A 13,788-nucleotide genomic window follows, 5' to 3' on the forward strand; every position below is an offset into this window, starting at 1 on the left:
TCCCTTTTAGGCAGTCAGTGGGCCCCCACTTATGAAAAATTCAAGACCCACCACTGCAAAATAAGATGTATGTTTGCCAATGAGACAGCACTCCACAATAAATTCTGGATCCACCACTGCAAAATAAGATGTTGTATGTTCACTCCTCAATCATTGTCAATAGACCAAATGACTCCAAAATTATCAACTGTATATCACAGTACAGCCTTCAACAATGAGAAAAGCCCATACAGCATATAAGTCAGGTATAAAAGGCCCTGAAATTTCAAATGTAATACAAAAGAAAAAAGAAAAATAACAGCATATTTTTTTAGTGAATGATAAATATAGATTATTACATTGATACAAGTGGATTATGATTATCTGATTTATGGAGATACTTAAATTATCAAATTTAAAGTCCGAGCCTTGGCGAAGACTTTAAAATTTATAATTTAACTATCGAGATTGGATAAATCCGATAATCCACACGTAACTGTGTAACAATCTGTTTCTCTAATGATTAAAAGATCAATTTTTTTCTTTTTAAAAAAAAATCCCCTTTGAGTTCCTTTCACTTTCCACAAAGTTGTCAATTTCATTTACACCTGTTTTTTTTATCATTTCAGGGAGTTGAGAAAGGTTATGACCCTTTGACTCAGCCAATCATCTTCTGAAATCACCAACAACCACACGTTGATTAAATTTTTTTATACAATGGGTTCGCAAAGGGATATATTTCCATAGAATTGGAGAAACAAATATATTACACAGCAACAAATGACAACCACTGAATTACTTGGAACAGGCACATACAAAATGTGGCTTGGTTAAACTTGTTTACAAGTGCCCAACCCACTCCCTAAACTGGTATAGTGGTGCACTAGTATAACATAAGAACAATCTATAAAAATCATTTGAAATGGATTAACTCATCAGATGGCTAGAAATAGAAATACAATCTAACAAAACTACAGAGTGGATGTGGCAGGGTACTTTTGCATCCAGACCATATGTGAGAATTTTGAGCACACACCAATTCTTCACTAGCACATTACTTTGTAACTGGTATATGACTGGGGTAACCTAGGTTACTGTGACCTACAGTTGTTCTGTGTCATTTGTTCTATTGTAGAGAGTTGTGTCATCAACAATCATAACACATCTTAATTTTATTTATAAACAAGCTAAAATGAACCAAAGTTATTGAAGAAGATCTAATGGATCTATGAAAATTGATATAATTCAAATTATACATAATCACATCACTCTTTCCTGTAAGTTTTTTACAAGCCTATGAATTTCAAACTTGCCTGGCGTTAATCTACATATACGTATAATGTAAAATATGTGAAATATGAGGAACATTAATGTGTTTCTATTTTAAAAAGAGCTCTATATTTAAACAACATTGTACAATTTATTGATATTATAACAATAATTCTTCTTATCGTCTCATCTTTAATTGATATCAAATATCTTCATGTCCTCAACACAATAAAAAGATGAATTTGATATCACTGGTAAATCTGCATCATGAGTCTATAATTGATATTCTAATCCTTTGTATCATTCAAGGTTGGTTTGTCAACCAGAAAGGTGTTGATACTACTGACTGATCTCTATTGTTCGTGGGTCTTGAAATAATGTAGTCGGAATATTTAAAATTGTGATTCACTTACGTCAGCAATATTAAAGGGTAAGTATATATCTATTAGTGTTTTATGAACACTTTTAAATATTAAATTAAGTTGCTGGCTTTTAAAGATAAATTAAGATTCGTTTTTTATTAACAGGCAGTACTTTTTTTTTTATTAAGAATCCCCCAAAAATCCCATTTTTTACTTTTTAAGAATTGTTTTTACTAAGAATTATCTCCCATGTTACATTGTAGCTAAAATTGTAATTTAGATTATTGTAATGTTTTGTTGGTTGTATTTGGCATTAGAAAATAAAAGAACTCGTTGATATTAGTAGATAAATTACAATTTAAATTATTCAGAAAGGTTCAAAACCTTAAACCAAAAGTTATTAAAGGTGGCATTGCCTTAATTGTTGTCAGATTACATGGATTAGTTCATGTCATTTTAAATTGAAAAGGATTAAAACGTTTTTCATCATTCAAAATTTAAACCATGGTTATTTATAACATAGTATGGGTTTGTTGGATAAATAGATGGGTGGTGTTAAACACCAAATAGCAGAAGTATGTTACTGTTACATATATCACAGTGGCGGATCCAGAAATTGTCATATTGGGGAAGGAGGCACTGCCTGATTCAGTCTTGCTTTAGTGATTCCGTGGATAATCAACCAAATCTTCTCACTAAAGGGTGGGGGCTTTGCCACCTGCCAACCCCAAAATCCACCTCTGTATCAGGGTGAAAAACATTTGATGTGATACAAATATACTTTACCATGCTTTTGTCAACATAAATTTGTTCCTCCTTACAGAAACTCCTGGAAACTTTGCTATACCCAATGCTATAAGTATTTTCTGTATTCTTAGATTATTCTTTAATCTGACAGGGATAAATATTATATACCCCTTATTTAGCTCACCTGGCCCAAAGGGCCAACTTAGCTTTTCTCATCACTTGGCGTCTGTCATCCGTCCTTGTCCATCGTCGTCGTCGTTAACTTTTTACATTTTGAACTTCTTCTAGAGAACCGCTGAATGGAATGAAACCAAACATGGCATGAATGTTCCTTATAAGATGTTGACCAAGTGTTGTTACTTTGTAGCCGATCCATCATTCAAGATGGCCGCCAGCGGGGGACTTAGTTTAACATAGGACCCTATGGGAAATGCATACAAATGACTTCTTTTAGAGAACAACTGAATGGAATGAAACCAAACATGGCATGAATGTTCCTTATAAGGTGCTGACCAAGTGTTGTTACTTTGTAGCCCATCCATCATCCAAGATGGCCGCCAGCGGGGGACTTAGTTTAACATTGAACCCAATGGGAAATGCATACAAATGACTTCTTTTAGAGAACCACTGAATGGAATGAAACCAAACTTGGCATGAATGTTCCTTATAAGGTGCTGACCAAGTGTTGTTACTTTGTAGCCCATCCATCATCCAAGATGGCCGCCAGCGGGGGACTTAGTTTAACATTGAACCCAATGGGAAATGCATACAAATGACTTCTTTTAGAGAACCACTGAATGGAATGAAACCAAACTTGGCATGAATGTTCCTTATAAGGTGCTGACCAAGTGTTGAAACTTTGTAGCGGATCCATCATCTAAGATGGCCGCCAGCGGGGGACTTAGTTTAACATTGGACCCTATGGGAAATGCATACAAATGACTTCTTTTAGAGAACAACTGAATGGAATGAAACAAAACATGCCATGAATGTTCCTTATAAGGTGCTGACCAAGTGTTGTTACTTTGTAGCTGATCCATCATCCGAGATGGCCGCCAGTGGGGAACTTAGTTTAACATAGGACCTTATGGGAAATGCATACAAATGACTTCTTTTAGAGAACCACTGAATGGAATTAAACCAAACTTGGCATGAATGTTCCCTATGAGGTGCTGACCAAGTGTTGTTACTTTGTAGCCGATACATCATCCAAGATGGCTGCCAGCGGGGGGCTTAGTTTTACATTGGACCCAATGGGAAATACATACAAATGTCTTCTTTTAGAGAACCACTGAATGGAATGAGGTCAAACATAGCATGAATGTTCCTTATGACATGCTGACCAAGTGTTGTTACTTTGTAGCTGATCCATCATCCAAGATGGCCACCAGCGTGGGACTTAGTTTAACATAGGACCCTATGGGAAATGCATACAAATGACTTCTTTTAGAGAACAACTGAATGGAATGAAACCAAACATGGCATGAATGTTCCTTATAAGGTGCTGACCAAGTGTTGTTACTTTGTAGCCGATCCATCATCCAAGATGGCCTCCAGCGGGGGACTTAGTTTAACATTGAACCCAATGGAAAATGCATACATAAATGACTTCTTTGAGAGAACCACTGAATGGAATGAAACCAAACTTGGCATGAATGTTCCTTATAAGGTGCTGACCAAGTGTTGAAACTTTGTAGCGAATCCATCATCTAAGATGGCCGCCAGCGGGGGACTTAGTTTAACATTGGACCCTATGGGAAATGCATACAAATGACTTCTTTTAGAGAACAACTGAATGGAATGAAACAAAATATGCCATGAATGTTCCTTATAAGGTGCTGACCAAGTGTTGTTACTTTGTAGCTGATCCATCATCCGAGATGGCCGCCAGCGGGGAACTTAGTTTAACATAGGCCCTTATGGGAAATGCATACAAATGACTTCTTTTAGAGAACCACTGAATGGAATTAAACCAAACTTGGCATGAATGTTCCCTATGAGGTGCTGACCAAGTGTTGTTACTTTGTAGCCGATACATCATCCAAGATGGCTGCCAGCGGGGGGCTTAGTTTTACATTGGACCCAATGGGAAATACATACAAATGTCTTCTTTTAGAGAACCACTGAATGGAATGAAACCAAACTTGGCATGAATGTTCCTTATAAGGTGCTGACCAAGTGTTGAAACTTTGTAGCCGATCCATCATCTAAGATGGCCGCCAGCGGGGGACTTAGTTTAACATTGGACCCTATGGGAAATGCATACAAATGACTTCTTTTAGAGAACAACTGAATGGAATGAAACAAAACATGCCATGAATGTTCCTTATAAGGTGCTGACCAAGTGTTGTTACTTTGTAGCTGATCCATCATCCGAGATGGCCGCCAGCGGGGAACTTAGTTTAACATAGGACCCTATGGGAAATGCATACAAATGACTCCTTTTAGAGAACCACTGAATGGAATTAAACCAAACTTGGCATGAATGTTCCCTATGAGGTGCTGACCAAGTGTTGTTACTTTGTAGCCGATACATCATCCAAGATGGCTGCCAGCGGGGGGCTTAGTTTTACATTGGACCCAATGGGAAATACATACAAATGTCTTCTTTTAGAGAACCACTGAATGGAATGAGGTCAAACATAGCATGAATGTTCCTTATGACATGCTGACCAAGTGTTGTTACTTTGTAGCCAATCCATCAATCAAGGTGGCTTCCAGCAGGGGACTTGGTTTAACATAGGACCCTATGGGAAATACATACAAATGTCTTCTTTTAGAGAACCACTGAATAGAATGAAAGTAAACATAGCATAAATGTTCCTTTCTTAATGAGGTGCTGGCCAAGTGTTGTTACTTTGTAGCCAAATTTTTTCTTTTTACAAAATGTATATGAAAAACCCAAGTAGAATCAGGTGAGCGATACAGGCTCTTGAGAGCCTCTAGTTTCCCTCATGAACAAATACTGTAATATTTCTTCCAGTGGAAACAATATGTATAAACATGGAAACAATATTTCACAATGTTTCCTTCATTTGGAATTTATTTTATGAAGGAACTTCTATTTCATGACACATAACACCCATTAAAGTCATATGAAACCAGTGAGTGGTGAAAAATAATGTTTATCTAATTCTTGAACCAATGCATGTATATATCATGAACTTAGAACTCTGTGCACGATTTTGCCATTTTTTACGCCAATATATCGTATAATCGTCAATTTTTTTTCTCTCTGTCTGTTATGATTTAACAAATATGGCTGCTCATTAAATACCGTGTTTTAAAGCCGAAGTTTACCGATTGTCACCTTATAATAAATAAATAACAAAAAGCATGGGTATTGAGCACGTGTTTAACATGTAAAATCAGATAATTGTTTATTTTAATGACAGATCCATGCGTATTGCGATCACCGGATTTTTACGAGGAGGGTTACGCTCAGGTCACTATGCATAGGGAAAATATGTCGGCGAATTGCTTCCTGGAAGCAAGCAATTAAAAATAAATAAACTTCTTCTAAATGTGGACAAATTAAAGAATTTTCCTCAGAAAAAAGTATATGTACATAAGTTGTATAATGAAAACTATCCATTTAGTTATAAAAAACATATGCATGATATTTTTTAATTTGAGGTTTCTTATGACTTTAAGCTCAGACATAATTTTAATGTGCTAGTTTGTACACAGTTTGTAGGACGACATGTCAACTTACCCTGAAACCACATTCTGATTTCGCACCGGCTTGTCTTTTCTCCTACTCCTACATAGTGAATTGTTCTTGACGAAGCAGCTTATAGTATTCTATGTTGTTTCTTTTTTACTATTATTTGTCTGTCTGTCTATTTCATTTTTAGCCATGGCATTGTCAGTTTATTTTCGATTTATGAGTTTGACTGTTCCTCTGGTATCTGTCGCCCCTTTTTTATAACAATGTTTTATCTATTGGTTTTGCCTAGACTGGGAAAAGTACCCACAACCTCTTGCACTTAAATAAGAATGGTGCCATGAGACTATAGACGGTCAGTTGGAATGATAACTAGTAATATACATGAATTATTCATGTGGTTATTTTGTCTCAAATGTTTAGTATGGGTATGAGTATGAGTTTAGTTTTGTATGTTTATATGTACTGGTATTCCATTGATGATTATATTCATGGATTGGATTTTATACTGAATAAGTTTTAGTAAAGTGGTTAGTTAAGTTGTGGGGTAAATAATTCCAGCAAATATTATGATATTGTAATTATTGTATTTATTTATGTTGGCCTGATTTGTGTTGTGTGGCCTGATAGTTGTTTACAGAATAATCTTAGAACTGTGCAGTTTAGAAATCACTGGAACAATTACAGAATAATCCAGAATGATCCTAATAAAAGATGCGTTATATAAACTTCTACATTTTACTAGAAACTTCTGTTGTAACTTTCTAGGATGTTCCATTATAGACAGTTCTAGAATCTTCCATGACAACTATATATATACAGACACTAAAGTTAAACTCTCACTCTTGGACTTAGACTTAGACATCGATAGACATTAGCATTCACAGCATTTGGATTGACACTTTTATTCTACAAACAACATCATACTTGATTGTGACCTTAGTAGTGAACGTAATATTCAGATTGGATTCCGAAAGATATCCGGATACAGATAAAGATAAAAGATTGGACTCATATTTTGACAGTTAAGTTGACAGTAATATTTGTGTAATACTTCTTGTAAACTTTTGTATAATAAATATTGTTAAATTTTATTATTGATTTGTGTCTTTTGTTGGCTACAATTTGAAGGCGATTTCTGGCCGTAACACAAAGCAAATAATAAAATTTTGCAGGTGTTCCTGTGTAAAAGAAACCCTGGATAATAGTCAAAGATTTTAAAGCATATTTGAAAGTATTAAGTTGTTAGCCTTACTATTCAAAGAAAGTCAATCCACAATTGATTTTAAATCAAGAGTAAAACTGACAGTGTTATGTCTTGCCTGTAACAAAAATCGTTGTTGCTTTTTCTATAGAGCTGCATAAATATCAGTGCATATCAGTTTGAAGACTATTTTGAAGCCCTTCCTTATCCCTAGGTCATGGTCCAGAGGCTCTCAATCAACAGGCAGTTCTCAATGTTTTCTGCTCAAGTCAGTTAGATAGGCACTATACTTGTGATAGATCAATGATATTTTCTATTAAGTTGCATTACTATTAGAACATAGCCAGTTTATTAAAAGCCCTGTCCCCTGGTTCATGGTCGATAGCTTTTGTATAGCTTCATTGTTGAAGACCATATTATAGTGGCCTATGATTACCTACTACAACATCATTTTAACATTGGAGAAGTTTCTTATTGGCAATCATGCCACATCTTCTAATTATACCCAATTTATGGGCATTATGTTTTCTGGTCTATGTGTTCCCTCTGTTCGTCCGTCTGTTCCGCTTCAGGTTAAAGTTTTTGGTCGAGGTAGTTTTTGATGAAGTTGATGTCCAATCAATGCCAGTTAGAGTTCTTACTCCATTTTCAAGGTCCACAGAACATAGAAAATGAAAGTGTGCATGGGGCATTTGTGTACTAGGGACATTCTTGTTTTTATATTAGCATAATTGTTGCTTACTGATAGTATAACTATACCTTTGACTCTCAATCATCACACTTTTTTAATGGTATATATGCATTTGCTGCTTCTATAGTGGAAACTTTGCCAGATTTGTGACAAAAGTAAAAATAAAAGATTTATGCCTATACTGTATACATTGTGACAGCACAGTTATTCTGACACTTAGCAATATTACCTACCACAGATATATGCTGAAAATGTTTTGTGTAAATTCATAAGCTTTGTTTTCTTTCTTTTAATACTGTAGATGTTTTAGAATATTTATTATGTTCTCTCTCTTTTTCAGTGTTCATTCTTTGAACTGAGAGAAGAAAAGATTTACCTACAGTACATATGTTGCTTATGCTTGTTACAACTGACTGATTGAAACATTAGCATAAGTATTGTAAGTAAATTGTTAAGGAGTAGGTGAAATGTTAATTAGGGTCCCGCCAAAGGCGGTCCCCTATAGTGATCAGTCTGTCCGTCCGTCCGTCCGTCCGTCTGTCTGTCCGTCCGTCTGTCCGTCCGTCCGTCTGTCCGTCCGTCCGTCTGTCCGTCCGTCCGTAACACTTTGTGTCCGCTCCATATCTAGAGAACCATTATGATTTCATACTTTATACTTTACATGTTTATTAACCACCACCAGAGGGCGTGTCATGATGTATGTACAACTTCCTAGGTCAAAGGTCAAGGTCAAAAAACTTTGGTTTCAGTTGACAACCCTGTGTCCTGTGGTGAAGATCGTGTCCGCTCTATATCTTGAGAACCGTTATGATTTCAAAGTTTATACTTGACATGTATATGAACCAACACCAGAGGGTGTGTCATAATTTATGAATGACTGCCTAGGGCATAGTTCAAGGTCAAAAACTTTGGTTTCAGTTGACAACCCCATGTCCTATGGTAAAGATTGTGTCCGCTCTATATCTTGAGAACCGTTATCATTTCAAAGTTTATACTTGACATGTATATAAACCAACACCAAAGGGTGTGTCATAATTTATGTGCAACTTCCTAGGTCAAAGGTCAAGGTCAAAAACTTTGGTTTCAGTTGACCACCCCATGTCCTATGGTAAAGATCGTGTCCGCTCTATATCTTGAGAACCTTTATCATTTCAAAGTTTATACTTGACATGTTTATAAACCAACACCAAAGGGTGTGTCATAATTTATTTACAACTTCATAGGTCAAAGGTCAAGGTCAAAAACTTTGATTTCAGTTGACAAACCCATGTCCTATGGTAAAGATACAATTTTTTAATGCACATTATTCACAGCGGGGCCCACAGAGATGGCTCCCATCTCAATGATATCTAGTATAGTTTTATTACATTTGGCGTAAAAAAGTGATGTTCTACAAAGTGTGTATGAATGTTGCATTAGATATCATGTGCAAAGTCTTTATTGTACGGTCTGTCAAATATATGGAATATTTCATAGATTTTTAGGGAAAAAGAAAGCACAAAATAATTGTTTTTGAAAACTTTTTTTTTTTGGGGGGGGGGGGGGGGGGGGGGTGAGTATTTTCTTAATAACTTTTATCATTCATTGTGTGTTACAAACTCCAAGACTACTTTTATTGTAATGTCTGTTCATTATGTCTGTTCTATAAACTGCATAACATAGTTCATTTGACATTCGACTATTTTCTAATAAAAATCACACCATGTCTAAATTAGGGAGAACAAATTTTGCTATTAACCACAAATAATGGCTATTTGTCGTCAGAACTGTGAATCTACTGAGATGTAGGAGTCCATAATGATGTTATCTCGGCCAAGCATCTTCTTGTAGGTATAAAATGAAGTGGATAGTTAGAATCTTGGGAATAACACCGCATTCAATGAAGATTAGTTTTCTACCGATTTGTCGAAATTTAATTATTGTCGTCCATTATAAATGATTTCATTGACACAATGTTTCTGACTTCTCATTAATGTTATGATCAGATGTCATAACCAAATCATCTTTGATGAATATGTTTGCAAGAGTCTGTTTCCAAATAAATGGTGTCTGTCAGAACCAGTTATATATATAGCACCAAGTTATCTTGTTATCAACACTTGATTCTAATAACAACTAGGTTGCAGGTTTGAAAATTTCATGATAGATAATATTACTTTATAACAATTGTAATTCAGTTAAGCATTTTTTTTTTTAAAGTAAAGATTTTCAATAATCAAGAGTCATTGAAGAATTTGAGGCAAAATTGTTTTACAAAAATATGACTTTTTTATTATTGAATATATTAAAAAAACAAGATCGATGTCGTATGATTGCCAATGAGACAACTCTCAATCGGAGACCAAATTACACAGGAGTTAACAACTATAGGTCACAGAACACAGGGGCAGAGCAATTTTAAAAAGGGGGGTCCAACTCAAGAGAAAGGAGGGATACAAATATATGTTCCACATCAAATGCATTGATCGTCAAAATAAAAGTTGGGGTTCTAACCCCTAGAAACCCCTGGATATGGCACTGGTACAGCCTTAACAATGAGCAAAACCCATACTGCTGCTCAAATAACTTGAAGGTCTATTGATCCTACAAAAGAGATCCATTTATTTGGCCCATTTATGGGCATTATGTTGTCTGGTCTGTGTGTCTGTTTATCTGTCCATTCCTCTGTCCGTCCGTCTGTCCATGGTCTGTCCATATGTTCATTTGTTCGTTTATCCGTCTGTCCAGCTTTAGGTTAAATTTTTGGTCTAGTAGTTGTTGATGAAGTTAAAGTCCAATCAACTTGAAACTTAGTACACATGTTCCCTATAAAAAGATGTTTTTAATTTTAATGCCAAATGAGATATTTTCACGGTCCACTGAACATAGAAAATGATAGGCGGATGTCCCATCCGTGTACTATGGACACATTCTGTTTACTAATGATATTATGTCCATGTTTTGAATAACATGTTTCTGTTTACATGAAATATCCTACAAGAATTTAGTTAAGAGCTTGGACAGATAAGTATTAGTCCGAGAGGAGAGGCCCTTTCAAATGACTCGTTCAAAAGGTAGTTCTAGTTTGAATAATGACTTTCAAATGAAATATAGACCTCTGCCACACTATACAATGCTATGAACAATAGCAAATGATAGGCATATAAATAGCAATTACCAGCAGCCAAGTAACTTACAAAGACATTTATAGGTCTAAAAACAACATACCTATGTTTCATGTGTTTTTCAACCTTTAAAATAATTTCAAATTTACAATGGGCAAATGACATTTGGATAAATTGATAATAAAATTTCAGGATATATATCAGATTATATTTAAAGCAGCTTTTATCATTTAAGTATTAATCAAAATGACACATGACTTTTAAAAGATCTCTACATTATTATTTGTGTCCATGTAGGAACAATTGTATTTTTACTTGAAAACAAAAATTACTTTAAAAAATCCAATCCAGAATAAGCACGATTCAGTAGTCACATGAAACCATATAGATGTGAGCCTTTTTTTTCCTTGTGCAGAATTCTATTCACAACAAATTTAACTTGTAAGTTTAATACCAGGAAAATCAAATTTGAAATTAGGTTGAAAAAAACATGAGCCATTTTTATTATGTTTGTCATGAACAGGATATAATTTGGTTTGGCCTGACATGCTTCTGTTTGGGAAGCATTTGTCTCTAATTGAATTGATTAAAACTTGTAACCAGATTCCTCTTATTCCAGCTGTTAAATTATCAATTTTTACATTACAATGGCTTGTGAAACTTTAATCCTTAATAACAGATTTCAGTTCAGCATTTAATTTACGAGTTTTTGAAACAGATCTACTAAATTCACAAGCTTTGTTATTTATGCATGTGTTACCTTTAACTCAAGAAGTGTTTAGTTTACAAGACAGTGTTGGTTCGATCTTTTTTAAGGAAAACTTGAAAATATATGATGGAGTCTGTGTTTGATTAATTCATTACATTTAAATTTGCAATGATATTCTAGTCAAATAAAAAAGATATTTTACATCAGAAAAAAAATCTTTGTTATTTTCACTCGATCCTCCTGTAATTTGACATACAACAATAGGTGTTGTCAAGACATTGTCAAGGCATTGCATCAGATTAAAGTGAGATAGCATAAACAAAATAAAGGGCTTTACATTTTCTACTTCAGTTTTAATAAAGCAGAAGTGAAAAAAAAGGTTGCTATGAATCAGTTAGTAAATCGACTTTACAGACATAGCCATTCCCTTTTGCCTGAAGCATATTATAAGTGGATAGGAAAATATGATAGATGTGGTTGTTATTGCATCTACTGATTATTGATATAGTTTATTTTATAAACATTGTGAAAATATCATACTCCCTGCATACCATTGTGTATAGTAATTGTTGTGTCAGTTTGTAGCATGCTGATCTAAAACATTAAAAAAAAAAAATTCTTTACTTTGACATGATTTAAAATCAGGATATAAGATTTCAAATTCATTTTGCTCAATCTAAATATTCAAATTCCTCTGTTAGGAATTAGGGAGTTTAATGGATTTAATACATTTCCAGACAAGATAGAATATTTGAGAACAGACTAGATATAAGGACTGTCAAATTTGATATGTATTTATTTAATGAAACAAATATTTTTTATTCAAATTCTTTTTAAAGACACCTGCTTTATTACTTATTGCAATATAGCTGTTTAAGCACCATAAGCTGGTACCAATAAGAAATAAGATTTTTATGAAAATGGAATTTAGAAAAGAGTTTGGTTGCAGTGTTAGTGCAATCTAAAGTTTAAGCTTTTTTTTCGGATCTTTATAATCCTACTGCAGGGAAGGGGCATTTAGTGTTACCCTTGTCCATTAGTATGCCCATCACAGAACACAGATCAGGTTTGAATTTGGGTGGCCTCAATTTTACCATTTTAGAGTTAATGCCCCTTTATAAATGCAAAAAAATGCTGAATTTGTTGTTTCCATTCTGTAACTTGGATTTCCTCTACCAAATGTCATGCAACTTATGCACAATGCTTATGACCTTATAACACAGCTACAGTTTTAATTTGGGTGGAGTCACTTATAATTTACAGTTCTCATTTACCCTTTATATGGGCATCATCTCTGTCCCATGGAAATATTCTCCATTTATTTACATTGTAAAATGCAATTCCTGCCTTCACAAGTTGCAGGAATATACATTTAGAAACCAATCTTTATTACCATGATAAAACCTACCACTAATTTGATATTGCCTTAGCATATCTGCTCAAATTTTGATTCAATTACAAATTGTGTATTTGCACAAAGTTTTAATCATTAAAACCTTTTAAAACTACCAATTGAATTTTCTTAATCAATAGAATGTATGCACAAATTGATAGAATAAAGTCGCTCAAACTGATAGAATTAAGTCAATTTAATTTTTCAGACTTGTATTGTGATGAAGGATTATACATGTATCTATCGTACATCAATCAGACTCCTCCACATTTTGTCATAATTCTTTTGTTTTTCGTCTAGGAGCTATTATCTTGCAACTGATAACCTGTACTTTGTGGAATCATTTAGTGTACTTGGACTACTTTACTAAACCAACAGTTTAATGCTTTTGAGAACAAATTTAAAGGTAAGTTTTGATCAGCTTGGTGTAACTTCTTTTATCAGGCTGATTAATTGATGTTAAGTGTTTAATTTTTCATTCTTCTTCTTTCAATACAGAGTCAGACTCTTCTTGAGTGTATAATACACATGGTTCTTTAAAAATACATCTAAATATAGGGCTTGGAGGTATATGGAGTATATTGTTATGTAGTTAAATTAAATTACTGTAAATTATGAAATTATTGCAATTTTGTCATTTTAGACTTAAATGCGATTTTAATT

The 13,788-nt window shown here is 34.2% G+C and overlaps 1 long non-coding RNA gene across 1 annotated transcript; it reads left to right on the forward strand.

Moving 5' to 3' along the window:
• Positions 1-614: 614 nt before the first annotated feature.
• LOC143048266 (uncharacterized) lies at positions 615-13,530 on the forward strand. The gene is made up of 3 exons (XR_012969776.1): positions 615-1,678; positions 8,260-8,358; positions 13,426-13,530. It is a non-coding gene; the product is annotated as an uncharacterized LOC143048266 (long non-coding RNA).
• The last annotated feature ends 258 nt before the right edge of the window (positions 13,531-13,788 follow it).

The sequence above is a fragment of the Mytilus galloprovincialis genome, chromosome 10 (genome assembly GCF_965363235.1).
Source record: "Mytilus galloprovincialis chromosome 10, xbMytGall1.hap1.1, whole genome shotgun sequence".
Lineage (NCBI taxonomy): Eukaryota > Metazoa > Mollusca > Bivalvia > Mytilida > Mytilidae > Mytilus > Mytilus galloprovincialis.